The sequence below is a fragment of the Cygnus olor genome, chromosome 11 (genome assembly GCF_009769625.2).
Source record: "Cygnus olor isolate bCygOlo1 chromosome 11, bCygOlo1.pri.v2, whole genome shotgun sequence".
NCBI lineage: Eukaryota > Metazoa > Chordata > Aves > Anseriformes > Anatidae > Cygnus > Cygnus olor.
In genome coordinates, this window is record NC_049179.1 from 16524582 (window position 1) to 16539196 (window position 14615).

The 14615-nt window shown below is 38.9% G+C and overlaps 1 long non-coding RNA gene across 2 annotated transcripts in view; it reads right to left on the minus strand.

Annotated features, from left to right (window-relative positions):
- Nucleotides 1-3798: 3798 nt before the first annotated feature.
- Nucleotides 3799-14615, minus strand: part of LOC121076236 — a 28621-nt gene continuing 17804 nt past the window's right edge. The window contains exons 3-4 of one of the 2 annotated variants that reach the window (XR_005823411.1): nucleotides 9308-9415; nucleotides 3799-4066 (exon numbers count right to left, since the gene is read on the minus strand). This is a non-coding gene — a long non-coding RNA (uncharacterized LOC121076236). Of the gene's footprint in view, nucleotides 4067-6302; nucleotides 8846-9307; nucleotides 9416-14615 lie in introns of those variants that run through there. The other variant, XR_005823410.1, reaches the window with a different exon arrangement.

A 14615-nucleotide genomic window follows, 5' to 3' on the forward strand; every position in this document is an offset into this window, starting at 1 on the left:
TTCTGCCAAAGCAACTTACACTTGAACGAGACCAAGAAAGACAAGGTAGAGATAAATGTGACACTGAGATTTGACAAGTGTCCAACTGAGTTTAGTTTACCTTTTTTTTTTTTTTTTTTTTGGGGGGGGTGGTTACCTTGGGAATGAACAGCTCAGTGGAATGACAAGAGGAGGAAAAAGAGATGGAATGACAGGATGGATATAGGAGGAATCTGAATAATAATTAAAAACCACCACCACCACAACAATAACAGAGGAACTGTTGAGTGGTCTATTGAGCTGTGGTCATGGTTTTCTTCAAGTATGCTCCCACATTAGTCAAAATGTTGTGCTTTTTTTGCTTTTCTAGAAAAAAAAAAGGGGGGGGGGCAGAGGGTTACTCCTTGCCGGCTCTTTTGTAGGCCCAGGAAGATAATCTAGGGCACTCACACCATTTCCCAAAACACAGTTATTTCCTCATAGAAATTATCCGCAATTGGTAGGAATTTAAATGGAGACAGCAAATGGCATCACCTCCAAGTTATCTGTACTCTGCAAAGCCACACAGTCTCCAGAACTAGTGGCTTGATATTTATAATAATAAAGTGAATACGGAATAGTGGATCGCAAAGATTTCATGATCCCTAACTTAGATTCTTTGGTAGGAAAAAAATAAAATAAAAATCTAGTCTTCATGTGCTTTACTAAATTCCAAATCTGGAGTCTAGCCAAGTTTGGAGTCTGGCCTCCCCAAACTCAAATGACATTGATGTAAATTTGGAGAAAGTATTTCTTTTAGTAGACTCACTCTGGATTGGGAACAGAATCTGTCTGAAGAAACTGTGTGTCTAAACCCACATGCATCAGTTCCCAAAACTCTTGAAGAGAAAAAAAAAAAAAAGTTTTCTGATACTTCATTTGCCGTCTTGCTTTTAGCAGTAGAATAAAATCCTACATATCATACCCCTGACAGATGTGGAGTGGTGTGTCTCTACATAAATAGAATTAATTAGATCATTGATTCACAGCAGCTGAAAATCCGGTCCTCTGTTCTACAGCACATGTCAATGTTATTACACAATAAGATTTGCTTAACAAAAATATAACTCTGGTCTTTTCAGGTATCACTGATACATGATTGTTTCGAGCATTGGCTTTCTGACAGGGTTTGGAATGAAGCCATTTTTATTAATTTAGTTATTTTTGCTGATATAAAAGGTCGTCTATCATGTTAATGATGTATCGGTCTGTGGTACCACCGAACAATAATTACAGAATGTTCCTAATAGTAAATCATTTGTCACAATCAGAGCTCACTACAACAACCTTTTGTTGAGCAATAGAATACATTAGGTGAATAGCAATACACCTTTATGCTTACCAATTAAAGGACCCCACACATACAGAATTTACATGAACTTTAGAGTGAAGTATCATGAATTATGAACTGCTGCTTACAAAATCTTGCTAGGTATAGAACTTGCTGCTAATTTTTAACTTGTCAAATCATTTATATGTATCTTTTCAAGTATAATTGGAGTTGCAGACAGATTTCCCAGTCTGTCAAATCAGAAGTGTTTGGAAAATTTCAGAGGATCAAGGACTTTGAAAATAGACACAAATAAATATTTAAAAGACCAGCTAATCTATTCAGAATGCAAATATGTCCTGTCACTCTATTACTCCATTTAGATAGTGATAAAATTTCTTCTTGTTTTATCCATTTGGTAAAAACTGCAAAAATAGTTTAGGAAAGACGTTTCCAAGCTTTAACGACAGGTAGCACCCAAAAGACTGATGGTTAGCTGTGGAGAGTAATTTGGTCACACCCTGTTGCAGTGTCCTTTACTTCCAGCTGCTGAATGTCATTAACGTACAGCAATAAACTGGAGCAGAAACTTATAGTACTTTCTTATTTTGCCACACAAAGATATGTAATGAAGGAGCTGCTTCATGAATTAGTGCACCTTAAAATGGATATCAAACCAGAAATAATAATTCCTGGATTTTAATATTCCCTCCATGTGCTTTTAAGGGCCCAGGCTTTGTAAGTTCAATAATCACGTCCTTCTCTTCACCCTATAATACCCCGCAGAAAAGAAAGGCTATAGCTGTCACCAGTGCTATGCCTATTAAGAGCCATTAAAGTCTTGACCACGTGAGCCCAGTAGTGCCTAGATTAGATAGATTAAACCAAACCCGAAAATAGATCTTTTTGGAGGTTCAGAGGGTTCATTCGCATGTTGCCTCTTGCAGCTACTAGTATGAGATAGCATGGATTTGCCAGAATACTATGAGATATCCTGCTCCCTCCGTGATACTGTCCCAGCTGCTGGCACAAGCCATGCAAAATCTCATGAAAGTATCCATCCTCTCTGGAACTGAAACCCCATCCCACAGTTTCAAGATCCTTACACGGTTTGGACCAGGGTCGTCTACTGATACTTTTCTACCACAAGCTGTTGCTCCTTCTACCCCTCATGAGACATGCGACAGCAGCACACACACACAAACACACATACAAAAAAAGGAAAAAATAGATGAGCTGCCAAAACAGTGCTGTACTCCACCCATATGCCTCAATTATCTCTCCCAGGCCTCTGCAACACCACACACCACATCAGGAGCAGCAGAGGGACTACCAATGAGTAATTAAACCTCTTATTGCTTTGCATGGCTGAGTAGTTTTCATAACAGCACTGCACAAAACTTGAGATTCACAGATTTTTATATAAGCTCCTCAACATTTCTACTTGCCTCTCTCTCCTTTTTTAATTTCAACCGTTAGAATAAACTTTACTGTGAACTGCTGGGAATAAGAGGATTTGAGCAGGCAAATGCTAAGATGATTGTTCATTAAACCCAATGACTTTGAAACTGCCTCTGTGTCAATTAAAATAAAAACTGTCAAATGCTTTAAAAGAGCAGCTTTGTATAATAGGAACTCTGTTGAGTTTATTGGCAAAGAGAGCCATTCCGGGAGGTTATGCAGAGGAAAATAATATGTTGTACTTAGGAATGTTGTCCTGGTCTCTCTGATTCATCTTCAGAAAAGAAAATGGTAGCATATATATCAACATACACATGCAGGCTTGCTGGACAGCTAGAGAAAGAGGGGGGTTGGCCTTTTACTTTTGTTTTTCCAGCCTTTTTTTTTTTTCCTCCCAAGCTAACAATTAGGATTAATTGTCAACTTATAAACCACCGGGCTTTGTTTTGTTTTGTTTTTAACTGGATGCAGATTTAACACTTCGTATAACTTAAAAATGCCATTTTGTTACAGTAGCCAACCAATCCGACAGGGGATCTTCACGCCTGCATGTCAAGTGTCAAACATAAAATAGCTGTAAAATGGGACAATAAAAAGCGTGTTACTGTAGTATTCTGACAGCCCCTCCACTTGGCAATTAGAGAGCCTTCATAACAATTAACAAAATTGAAATCACATTGAAGAAGCAAGTGTGGGTGGGTAGGATGGATGTGGTGGAAGTGACTTCCTTCTGTAAACACCTTTCTTCTCTGTCTTGTGGCAATACATGTGTGCATGCAGTGGCCATCTCCGGACAATGAGAAAACATATGCAAAGCAAAGAAACCAGGTCCCTGTGAAACAAATTATGCTGGGTCCTCAAGAGGGCAGTGACAAGAATGGGGGGGGGAAAAATCTCAACAAAAAAAAATTAGAAAATTCAAATGTCTCTCCCCTCATACCCCCACACACCACCCACCCCTCACCGTGTTCTGTCCAGAAGAAAAATCCCTCAGCCGCAATGGTTGTTTTTATTAAATTCTCCTCAATAAAAAGCTCAGGCAGGATTTATTAGGTACTCAGGGCGGACGTTTAGTATTTCGCCAGTTATTAAGTGAAAATCAATAGAAAGCAAAGAAAATGGAAGTCACTGCACTGTTAGCACGCTGTTGTCGCCCAGATATTATGTCGGCTGTCTTGTAGATTCATGACAGACGAAAGCGGCCGGGAGAGAACTCTTTCTGCTTACATTGCAGGAGCCAAAGTGGGGTTATTCATTAGATCAGGCAGCTGGCCAGATGGATTTCCAGTTCAGTTTTACCATTTATCTTAAAAACGCCTGTATCGAGTGAGAAAGAACACTGATATTATGTGATATCGATGGCAGCTTTATGTATCTAAATCAGGATTTATTGTTATTTTGTTCTGAAGACCTTTTTTTCTCAAGAAATACCATTTCACTGGAAGAAAATAATAGCTAAAACCTTGTCAAAGATAACCTTTCATGTTGTTCGTGCACCACTGGCTGTAAAACAAATAGAACCCAGGGTATAAATAGGTTTAACCACATCCTTACAAATCATTCCCTTTACGATTTTTTTTTTTTTTAAATGGTACAAATGTGGGTTTTGGTCATTAGTTGTTTTTCCTGCCAGTAATTTAGTTATAAATAACGTCAGCATTTGTTTTAATTGCATTAAGAAACACTAGAAGTTTTATGCCTCTGGAAGGCCAGAGCAGAAGGTTTTTTTCAGTGGGTGGGTTTGAGGAGGAATTTTTTTGGAGGCTTTTTTTTTTGACGATGATTTTTTTTCCCTTTTTCTTTTTTTAAAGCCTCCCTCTCTGTTACCAAACTTTTCACCCAGATCATCACAACAGAAGCAACAACAGCTGTTCTACCATAAAAAAATGTGTTTTTAAGAGAGAGTACCAGATCTCTGAAAGATATTAGCTCCTGCTCAGGCATCTATAGGAAAAGTGCAGCTTTTCAGAAGTTCTCAACATTCAGCAAGTTCTGCTTTCTCCAGATCGTGTAACCCTTTTGCAGCCAGGATTGATTTATTCTTGCCCTAATCAGGAACACAGTGCTGCTTGGGCCTGAAGCCTCTGGGGCCTTGGCCTGAGCCCTGTGAAGCCTCACCCAGAGGCCTGTGAAGCCTCGCCTCCCTCACAGACATGTGATCAAAAGGGCTGTGGCATCAAACATGTCTTACCTTCTTAAAACAATAAGGGGCTCATTTTGAACCACATGTAAATAGACACTAGCTTCAGCAGTCTCTGGCAATAGACACTAGATTCAGCAGTCTCTGGCTCTGAAACTGTTGATAATGTCAGGTCTGATGAACAGTGCAGACACACCATGGCTAGGTGGTGTCAATGCTGGCATGTTTTACTGTGTGTTTTGCTTGTTGGTCCACAAATAAACCTTTGCACGCAATAACCTAATACCACAGCTATCAAAAATATAATAAAATAAAAGACATTATGATAGCGACAATGAAGATGTGGATTAGTGGGCATCTGTGACTGAAAAAGGCCCAATGGGACATGAGAAGCATCTTGAGGGATCAGTCACCTCCATGGCTCAGGCCATCTTTCTACACCAATGCTTTTCATTTCCTCTTCTTCCTCTTAACCATCCAACATATTAAATATGTTTAACTCTGAGTGAACAGTGACTTCTACTAATCTAGGTCCATCTCTGACAATGTCAGGATCACCCATGTTCTAGCTGGGCTCTGCCCCTACCATAGTCTCTTTAAAATGTGTTCGTCATGACTCAAGCAGCAATTTCAAACCACAACTTTTAGTCAGTTGTCCTTCAAAGGCTGTGAAGCCTGTAGAGCACCGGAAAAAATAAAAAAGCCACTTTGAATCAGGCAGATACATACAAGAGGACTTACAATGTTGTAAATAACATCACAGCCCAGGCAGGAAGAAGCAGAGTGCATTGCTTTTACAGTTTTTTCCTCTTTTCCTTCTGAGAGTGTCAGCCTGTCACCATTTCACTGACGTTCTGGACAGTTTCCCCTAGTTGTGATATTTTTCTAGGATCTTTGAGTTTTTAGATTCCCTTTGAATCCACTGTACCACGGAAGAGGAAACCATTGTATTTAGGATGGAGTTACACATGCATGCTCTTCCCCTACCAATAGTTCATCTATTGTTATCCTGAAAAATCCTTTGATTTAACACCAAAACCTGACCACCCCCACTGAAGCTGCTTAGAGAGGTAGCCATAAAAGCAAAGGATTTTTCCCAGCCACAAAGTTCTTCTTCCTTCTTTTCAGAAAAGATTTTGAATGCAATGTGGAGAAAGCTTTTAATTGCTGTGAATATTAATTTTTTCAGTGCAGTAAGACTCATTCTTGCTAGAACATCTCTTGGAGTCACTTACAGACAAACCAGATGTGGTGTAAATGTATTGCTAGTGAAGGACCCTTAAACTCTCTGTATTGGTGACCATTAAATTTTTAAAAACTAAAAAAATATTTTTTTTCAAAAACAACTTTTCACCTAGCAAATTAGATGCTGTTCCTCAGATCCACCCAAAGCATTTACAAGATGCAGGAATATCTGAATGCAAGCAAAGGAAACAAAAACATACTTTGTTAGACACTTGCATATAATTTTGCTAGAGACCCTGTTTGAAGTCCCCACTGATAAATAGACAAAGCAGAGACATGAATCTTAGGATCCTGTATACGAGGTGAAAGCTCTATAGCAGTTATGATAGCTTCAGATTTTATATAAAAGTATAGGTACTGTTTTGATGCAGCTCTGGAAAATGTTTCTTTGTTTATTCATAGTCATCATCATTCAAAATACATTTCTAACTACCAAAGTTTCACAAAATAAAACAAATACCAGCATATCTCTAGACAATGAAGAAATGGAACTGTGTTTAAATCTCTATTTTGCTTAATTTCATTCAGAGACTTGAATTTCTTCCTCATAGGGTCCCAGATGAGTTTAACAACCAGAAGATATTAGTTACTCTGTGGTGGAACACAGAGCTAAACTTTTGACCAAAGAGACCTGCAACTGTAGAATAACTTCTGAGGTAACTTTTAAATGTAATTGTGTGGTTTATCAAAACATTTCAACATTCAAAAATTATTTTTTTGTTACCAAAAAAAAAATATTTTTTTTTCTATCTACTTCCAGTGTCTTCTGGTTGGTAATGGCACTCGTAATTCTGTGGCTGTGTATAACAAACTGAGCCATTTTTGTCACAGAACAATGATTTGCACAGATGTGTTTTATATCTAGTGACTTTCTACTCCCTCTCTCTCTCTCATCTGCTTTTAAAATGCCACATTTGTATTGAAGATATGAAAAACAGAACTTATTCCACTTAGGTCAAGGTGGAAAAGTCATGCTCCCCTGGAAGGATATTACATATGTATATTTAAAAAAAAAAAAAGTTTTTAGTAGCAAAATATGCAAATCAGATATTTTCCAGTATTTTGCAGCTTCCTGTCCCCCAGTGTTGAGCCCTGCTCACCTCCATGTGATAGGCAATCCCCAGGGCTATGCCTTCTTCCATCTGATGCCATCTTTATAGGCTTTCCACATGGGACATCAGTCCCAGAGCAGATCAAAGAAATGGCATTTCTCCAAGTAGAACTTGAAATGAGATGCAGTTTTCTTCCCCCCTGACTCCACCTTCTCCAAGCCAGCGTACTCAGTAGTTTTTTCAGTGAGAACATAAAAAAAATACTAACACCTGAATTGATTAGATCAAGGCTTGCCTTTTTTTTTTTTTTTTTTTAGAATTGTTAATAAAATCACACTTCTAAAAATAAAAAAAAAACAGGATGGAGTGTAAATGCTGCACTAATTTAATTACACTTTGGCGCTGGGAGACACTAATGTAAATATTCTGGTGAGTAGGCCTAAGACACTTGAAGTAATTACTTAAAGGCTTCCTTTCAAAGAATCTCCCCCTTTTTATTAAATGCCTTTTAACATTAGCACTTTCTTCCTGACAAATTAAATGAAATTTCATTACTCTCCCTGACTTAATGGCATGAGGCTGCCTGCTGCAAGTGCAAGTTAACCCTGTCTGGACAGAAGACACAGAGTTTGTGTATTCTGGTTGTTTTCGGGTGTCACCACAGAGCCTGAGCATCCTCCTGGCTGCCCACCATCATCCTCATTCTCATCTGCAAGTTTTGCTCTGCACCCCTTATCCCAGAGCATCCCATCTATTGGTCCATGGATGTTTACAGACTAGATCAACTGCGAGGCATGGGATGGTAACCAGCTCTTCAGTTTCTCCAAGTTTAGGGAAGCACAGTTTGTGTCTGGGAGCTGAGTCTATAGGATCCTTAAGAGACATACCTCTAAAATCTAAGTCTTTAGGAGTCTTTTTGTGGAATTAGAAGACATCTAATATCAGATACTTATTTTCATTATTCAGCCTGTTAGCCTAGGATTCCAGCATTAATTGACAGTATAAAACTTCAGAAATATCACAGTTCAGGGACCACAGGCACCTTTAACACCAGTAGGATTTCATGTACTTGCAAAGAGAATTGAGATAGAAGCAATGTTGCTAATCAATACTTATGTGAGCAGATTTACTTTTTGATCAAAGTCCACTTGACCAGTCCATTTTGTTATCCCCCCCCCCCGCCCCCCCATTGATTTCTCTTTGAATTAAATAAAAGTCAGGTCAGGTAACTCCTGTTTTATTTACACGCCCACATAACACCCACAAGTCCCATCAGGCCAGCTTCTGGGTAAGGGAACTGGTAACAAACTCTGTGCTGTGCTGTTTATAGACTGTCCCCACAGCAATAGGAGCTGAGCAAAGCTTTTAAAACATCCATGAGAGCCAACACACAATCTGGAAAGTGAAGAAGCAGCAAAACAATAGCCCTCTGTGCCTGACAGTTCCCTGAAAGGAATCACATCATTCGTGTCTCCTAAAATGTCATTCCCAGAGGTGGGCAGCAACCTGGCAGATTGGAACTCAGTCCTCTGAAGGGTTCACCATTGGAGGCTGCAGCAGTTTCACCTCTCGACAACTTCTGACACTGCCAGGTTACCACAGTGGTAGCTGCTATCTGCATGATTTTGCCTCTATCATTCTGTTTCTTCTTCCCTTCCCCTATAATTTTGAGATTACCAAAGGACCATTTTAAAGTCAGCCAGCCACCAGATGTGCTTCATGTTGACATTTTCTACACTGTACTTTCCTTCTAATTCCTTATCTCTTGAATTACTGCCACGCCAGGGTATTGCTGTGTGAGGAGAGGTACAAAGAGAAATATGGACCTTTGCTGTGGAGTTTAGTTTTTGCCTCCAAATGGAACAGATGGAGGGTAGGTGGCTTCAGCTGAACTTCACGGCCACCTCCCCAACTGAAATCTCTCGGGCAGGGTTAAAGCGAGTCAGCAAGCTTGCACTGTTTCACCCCAGCTGCGAGTCTGGCCTTACATATAAATAGGGAAAAAAAGTTCAGCTACCATATCCAAATCAATCCTGTCCTGTCCGTTGAAGCTGCCAGCAGCAGAGGAAATTTATGCTAGTTTTAATAATGGCTTTAAAAAGTTCTTTGATGAAAAATTACCTCTGGGTCTGCTTCTTCTGAGCATGCTTCACCCATAGTACATGAGTTACTGGTGCCAAGTTCCATCTTATCACAGATGTCCTTTTTCAGAACGCGGAGTATTCAGGGCTGAAAAAAAAAAAAAAGGCCTTGCAAACTCAAGTTCACATGGAACATTTTTTTTGGCAGGGTCCATAGGTCAGCCTATAAAGAAAGAAAATATCTCTGTTTTCTTCTGCAGAGTTATCAGATTTTGAAAAGAGAGCTTTCTCCTCTTGTGAGGTCCAGGTAAAAGTTCACCCATTCTCTGGCTGCTTGCTTCTGACAAACAAAAATTAAGGACCTGAAAATAACTATTTTATCTGAAAAAATGCTAAACATCCCAAAACAAACATTCAGCTGTGCCGCTGCCAAATTCCACAAGTAAGAGAGCTGCAGGCTGAGACAGCTCATGTCTCACTGGGGAATAATGGGTAAAGTTTGGCCAGCTGCCCCTTCCAGGCCTTCAGGGATCCACAATCCAATTGCAGTGTCTTAGCGGATGTGAATTTCAAGGTTACACCTGGGTGTTCAAGGGCAGGGCCAAGTGTAATCGGCACTTAGATCATAGATTAATCTTATTTGCCATCTATTAGGTTTGATTCTTGCTTCCCGCTCTCCCTCCCTAAAGCCAGGATTATTGTGATAGTTTAAGATAATGGATTCTAACGGAAGAAAGGTCACGCAGGCATTGAGATTTGGAACCTTAAGATAATATGATTAATCTAAAAGCTTCTTTCTGAAAGGGGAGGGGATACTCTCATATGTTTAATTGAGGGGAGAGAGTGAGAGAGGGAGGGAGAGAGGGATGGAATTAGCAACATGAAAGGAGGAGTGAAGGATCCTACTTTTTGTCAACTGCAATTAATGAACACAGTAAGGAAACATTTTTCATTCATTTTCAAACTGATAAACCAGATTCTTATTTTTTTTATCCCTAAAAGTGATGGTTATTCTATTTTTAGATTTTTATTTAAAATCATTAATTGCTAATAAATATGCATATTGATTTTCATAGTAACATACATGACAAATGTAAACCATCTGGTGCACACAGACATATACGTACAAATTCATACACGGAGGGATGGAAATTGCTATATAAATGAGATATTCTAGTATCAGGTGCTTGGCTTTTATGGGTACTGTAAGAAAACTCTACAATAGAGAAATAGGTTGTAATAAGTTTATAGTAGTATCCAAAATGTTCTGGGGACTGTGGAAAGAGACTCACTGTCCCAAAGAACCTGCAATACTATATTGCTGTGCAGTATTACATAATAAAACTTTTCCTTAGTTATTTATACTGCCTGATATTATCAGATAAAGGAATTTGAGAACAAAGAAATAGTCCCTTTGTTATTTATGCTGTTTATTTACTTGGGCATTTGGATAAACAAACGTAAAAAAAATCAAATCATTTCCTTATGGTCTGAACATGTTGTTCCAATACCACCAGAATTTTTAAAAACATTGTTGAAAAATGTCTGTCATATTTCTATTTCATTTTTAAATCATAAAAATATTTCTCTTAAGATTTATAAACAACCACCATACACCAATAAATAAGTTACAGGCACAAATCAGAAATGTTATTAACAACCCTTTAAGTATGATGACCCTAGCCACCCTCTGACTAAAAATAATAAAATGCAAATAATTTTAACCAGCTCCTGCCTTTGACATCTTTTGGGTGCTCAAGTTCAAATGCCAGCCTTTCCTTGCTGATTGTAGGGACAAGAATTCTTTTCCCAGACAAAAAAAAAAAAAAAAAAAAAAAAAAAAAAAAGGATGTACACACAACTTTGATCCTACTATACAGTGTTTTATGCAACCAAGTAAAAATCGTAGGTTTATGGAAGAAGATCTCTAGATTTGGGAATGTTGCATTATTTCCTTCTTGCAGAGAACCAGAGGTTGTTTTATTCTGGATGGTTTCTACTGCATAGATTTAGAAATCGTCAGTTGTAGGTTACTCGAGTCTCTGTGGACAAGCCCCAGAACTCAAGCAGCCTAAAATGCACCCATCTGCTTTTAGCCCAGATGCATATCCCCAGCGTTCACTTTTCATGGGGTGCTTCTATTTGGAGAAAATCATGCTGCCACTACTGCCCCTGTGAGGACATAGGCAGTTAGCATGCATCGCAAGGAGCCTCTCATTTTAATCCTCTCTTTTCATGACCAGTTTTGTCCCTTTCCGCAATATATCCTCTCAGATTCTACAAGAAAAGAAGGGCAGAAGAATCTCCTTTCTCCCTGACCTTGCAGTCTAACTAAGAGCTACTGGCAAGATTATTCCTAGAAACTCAAGAACCAAACCAAGTGTTACTGCTGCCGTGGCTGAAGGGTAATATAATTAGAACTTGAGCTACGACTGCTTAATACAACCTGTAATAATAATATATGTCTATCATCATTCAGAGCTATTCTAAGACTCGGAGCAGTATTAAAAGCCATAGGAAATAATTAGTAGTGAAGAGGAATCATGAGTTGCAGGGTGCAGTATTCACACAAGAACCAGCTGCAGATGGCTTTAAAAATGACTGTCTCCAACATATGCCATCACCACAAGATCATCTATGGATAAGTTAATATAAGGAAAGATAAAATCTCAGGAATGGATTAGGCTATATATTAAGCTATATAATTCTGCGGATCACTGAGGTTAGGACATTAAGCTGAAGGTGGAGTGAGAGAGGATGGAGCACTTAAGAGCTGAAAGTGGGTATGCACAAGTCAATTGGTTGCTGCAGTTTTCACACTCATTTGGTGAAAACGCAAATATTTACCAGCTTACATTGCCCTATAAAGTGTTTCAGGATATCATACAGAGCAGGAAAGAGAGATAGATTCTCCAGACCGTTACAGCAGCGAGAGTGGTTGAAGCTGTTGGGTAGACATAGACCTGCAGCTGAAGAGGATTTCTATACATTTTTTTGGGGGGGGAGGCTGAGCAGGAATAGGTGGATTAATTACAGCTAGTGATGGACAGACACACAGATCAGTCAGGAATTCAGAGTCCTTATGATATACTTTGCAAGGAGCCATATTAATGCACAGTTAATTGTGCATGAAAAATTTGAGAGCCTCTATGTTGTTCATTACAGTTCTAATTTCCCTCCACAGGAGTGTCATATTTTTGATGGTATTTTAGCCACGTTGTCATTACATCCTTCTCAGAGACTGCATTCAGAGAATAAATGCTGATTATAGAAAAATAAACAAGTAGGCTAATACACATTTAAAAAAAATAAAAAATTGCTCTAAGAAGGTGAAAAAAGGGAAACAAGGCATTAAAAATTCATCGCTTTGGACTGGAGGGCACAATCATCTGAAAACTTGACTGGGAAGACCAGACATTTAAAAGCATATGTTGAACCTCGACTTCACAGGCAGTCCCACTGACCTCAGCATAAAGGTAAAAGTTCAGGCCCATTTTGTTTCATCAAATTTTGGTGGCTTTGAGGAAAGCAGCCTTCACTCATCTCCCAGAGAATCAGGCCTTGTGTTTCTAGAGGAGGGTGTTTCAGCAGCTGACTTTGAGCTTCAAGCTCAGACAGCCCCAAAGGTTCAAAAGAAAAATGTTAAAATGTCTTTTATTTTGCTTTTCTCCCCAATACAGTTTTTTCAGAATTTGGGACCTGTAGATCTCCATTGGGAGGTCACTTGGTTAAAGAGACACAGAGGGGCCTTTGATGTGACATTCAGAAAAAAGGCCTACCTCAGTGGAGCAGCATCAGCAAAACTCCAGGCAGAAGTTTTGCCCATTGGTAGAAAAGGTACAAATACTTCCCATGAGAGGGGTCTGTGATGCTACCCAGAAACACATAAACACCTGATAAACGACTGGGTACTCTGTTATTCTTACCCTCATAGCACAACCAAAACTTTTTACCTCTAAAGGCCTAACATGCATACGGCTCCTAAACAGATATCAAAACTAGAAAAGATTTCAAGATGGAAATTACTGGAATAAGTTAATTTATTTTTCACACACAAAAAAAAAAAAAAGAAAAAAAAAATGTCCCTGTTTAGGACAGCTTTTTCCTTTTCTTATTTAAATCTATAGGGTGCTCTGCCATCTGGGACCCAGTGGGCAGCACAGACGTCTATGAGCTCCCTGTAAAAGATTTCTTTGCTACCCAATGCAAACCAGAGGTGTACATGGAAATGTTGGTCCCCATTTCTTCTCATTCCCACAGATCTGAATCTTTAAAAACTACTATCACAGGACGACTGCCTGGATGCTTTCAATCAATTTAGTGGATAATGTCTTAAGAGAATATTTCCTCGCTCCTCCCTCTTTCAGCCACTGGGCTCGTGTGTGTTTTTCACCTTCTTTGGAAGTAGTTGTCAGTTCTCTTGAGCCTCTCCAGAGAAAAAAGCTTCTGCCTAATATATGATGTGCTTATTCATCCCAGACGTAGGGCATATCATTCTCAAATGACTGACAAGCGTTCTAAAATGAAGAGAGCTCGAAGTGTGCTCTAATAGTGATGGGAAGCATTTCTAGTCAAACATAAAGCAAATTAATGTGAGCCCCCACTGCACCTTTAATCTGGAAATGTCATAAAGTAATAAGCAGAGTGACCCTGACAATGTCTAAGGTTGGATTTCAATAGATTTACATTTTAAAGGGCAACTACATATTTTTAAGTAGTCGGGGCCCAAATTCAGAGCCCCTCTTCCACCAGTGCAAATCTGGAGGGACTCCATTGACTTCAGGTACAACAGAGATCAGAGGATGATCTTATTTTATAAGCCCTTACGACAAGAATGCTCATCTCTAAATCAGCCACCAGCTCCCCCACCTAAAAAAAAAAATCTAATCCCTTCAATTTCTCTCATTAACTTAAGAAGGGGCAGACTCTTGCCTGCATGTCTCATTTCAAAGTAGTTTCATTAGAAGTATATTTAATTAACACACCCTTTTGATTAGCATTCAGAATGAAAAGCTGTTTTGCACAGCTCCCAAACCAGAAGACTCAATAATACAGACAAAAAAGAATAGGTCACAGGTCATATCCCAGTGTAGAATTAGCAGTTTTCTTCCAAAAATAGAGTATGAATCCAGACGTAATTTTCCTGTTACTGTAGCAATACTATATTTTCCAGGTAAATAAATAAATAAATATACGAAATGCCCAAAGCAATCACATTTGAAGAAATTCTTTAAATTATCTAACCCACACACAAACATATACATGTTGAGAAGAGCAGTCCTCCATCTCTTTTCTCCATCAGTCTTGTTTAGAACCCTTTTTCTACCTCCTAATTAAGATGGAGGAGT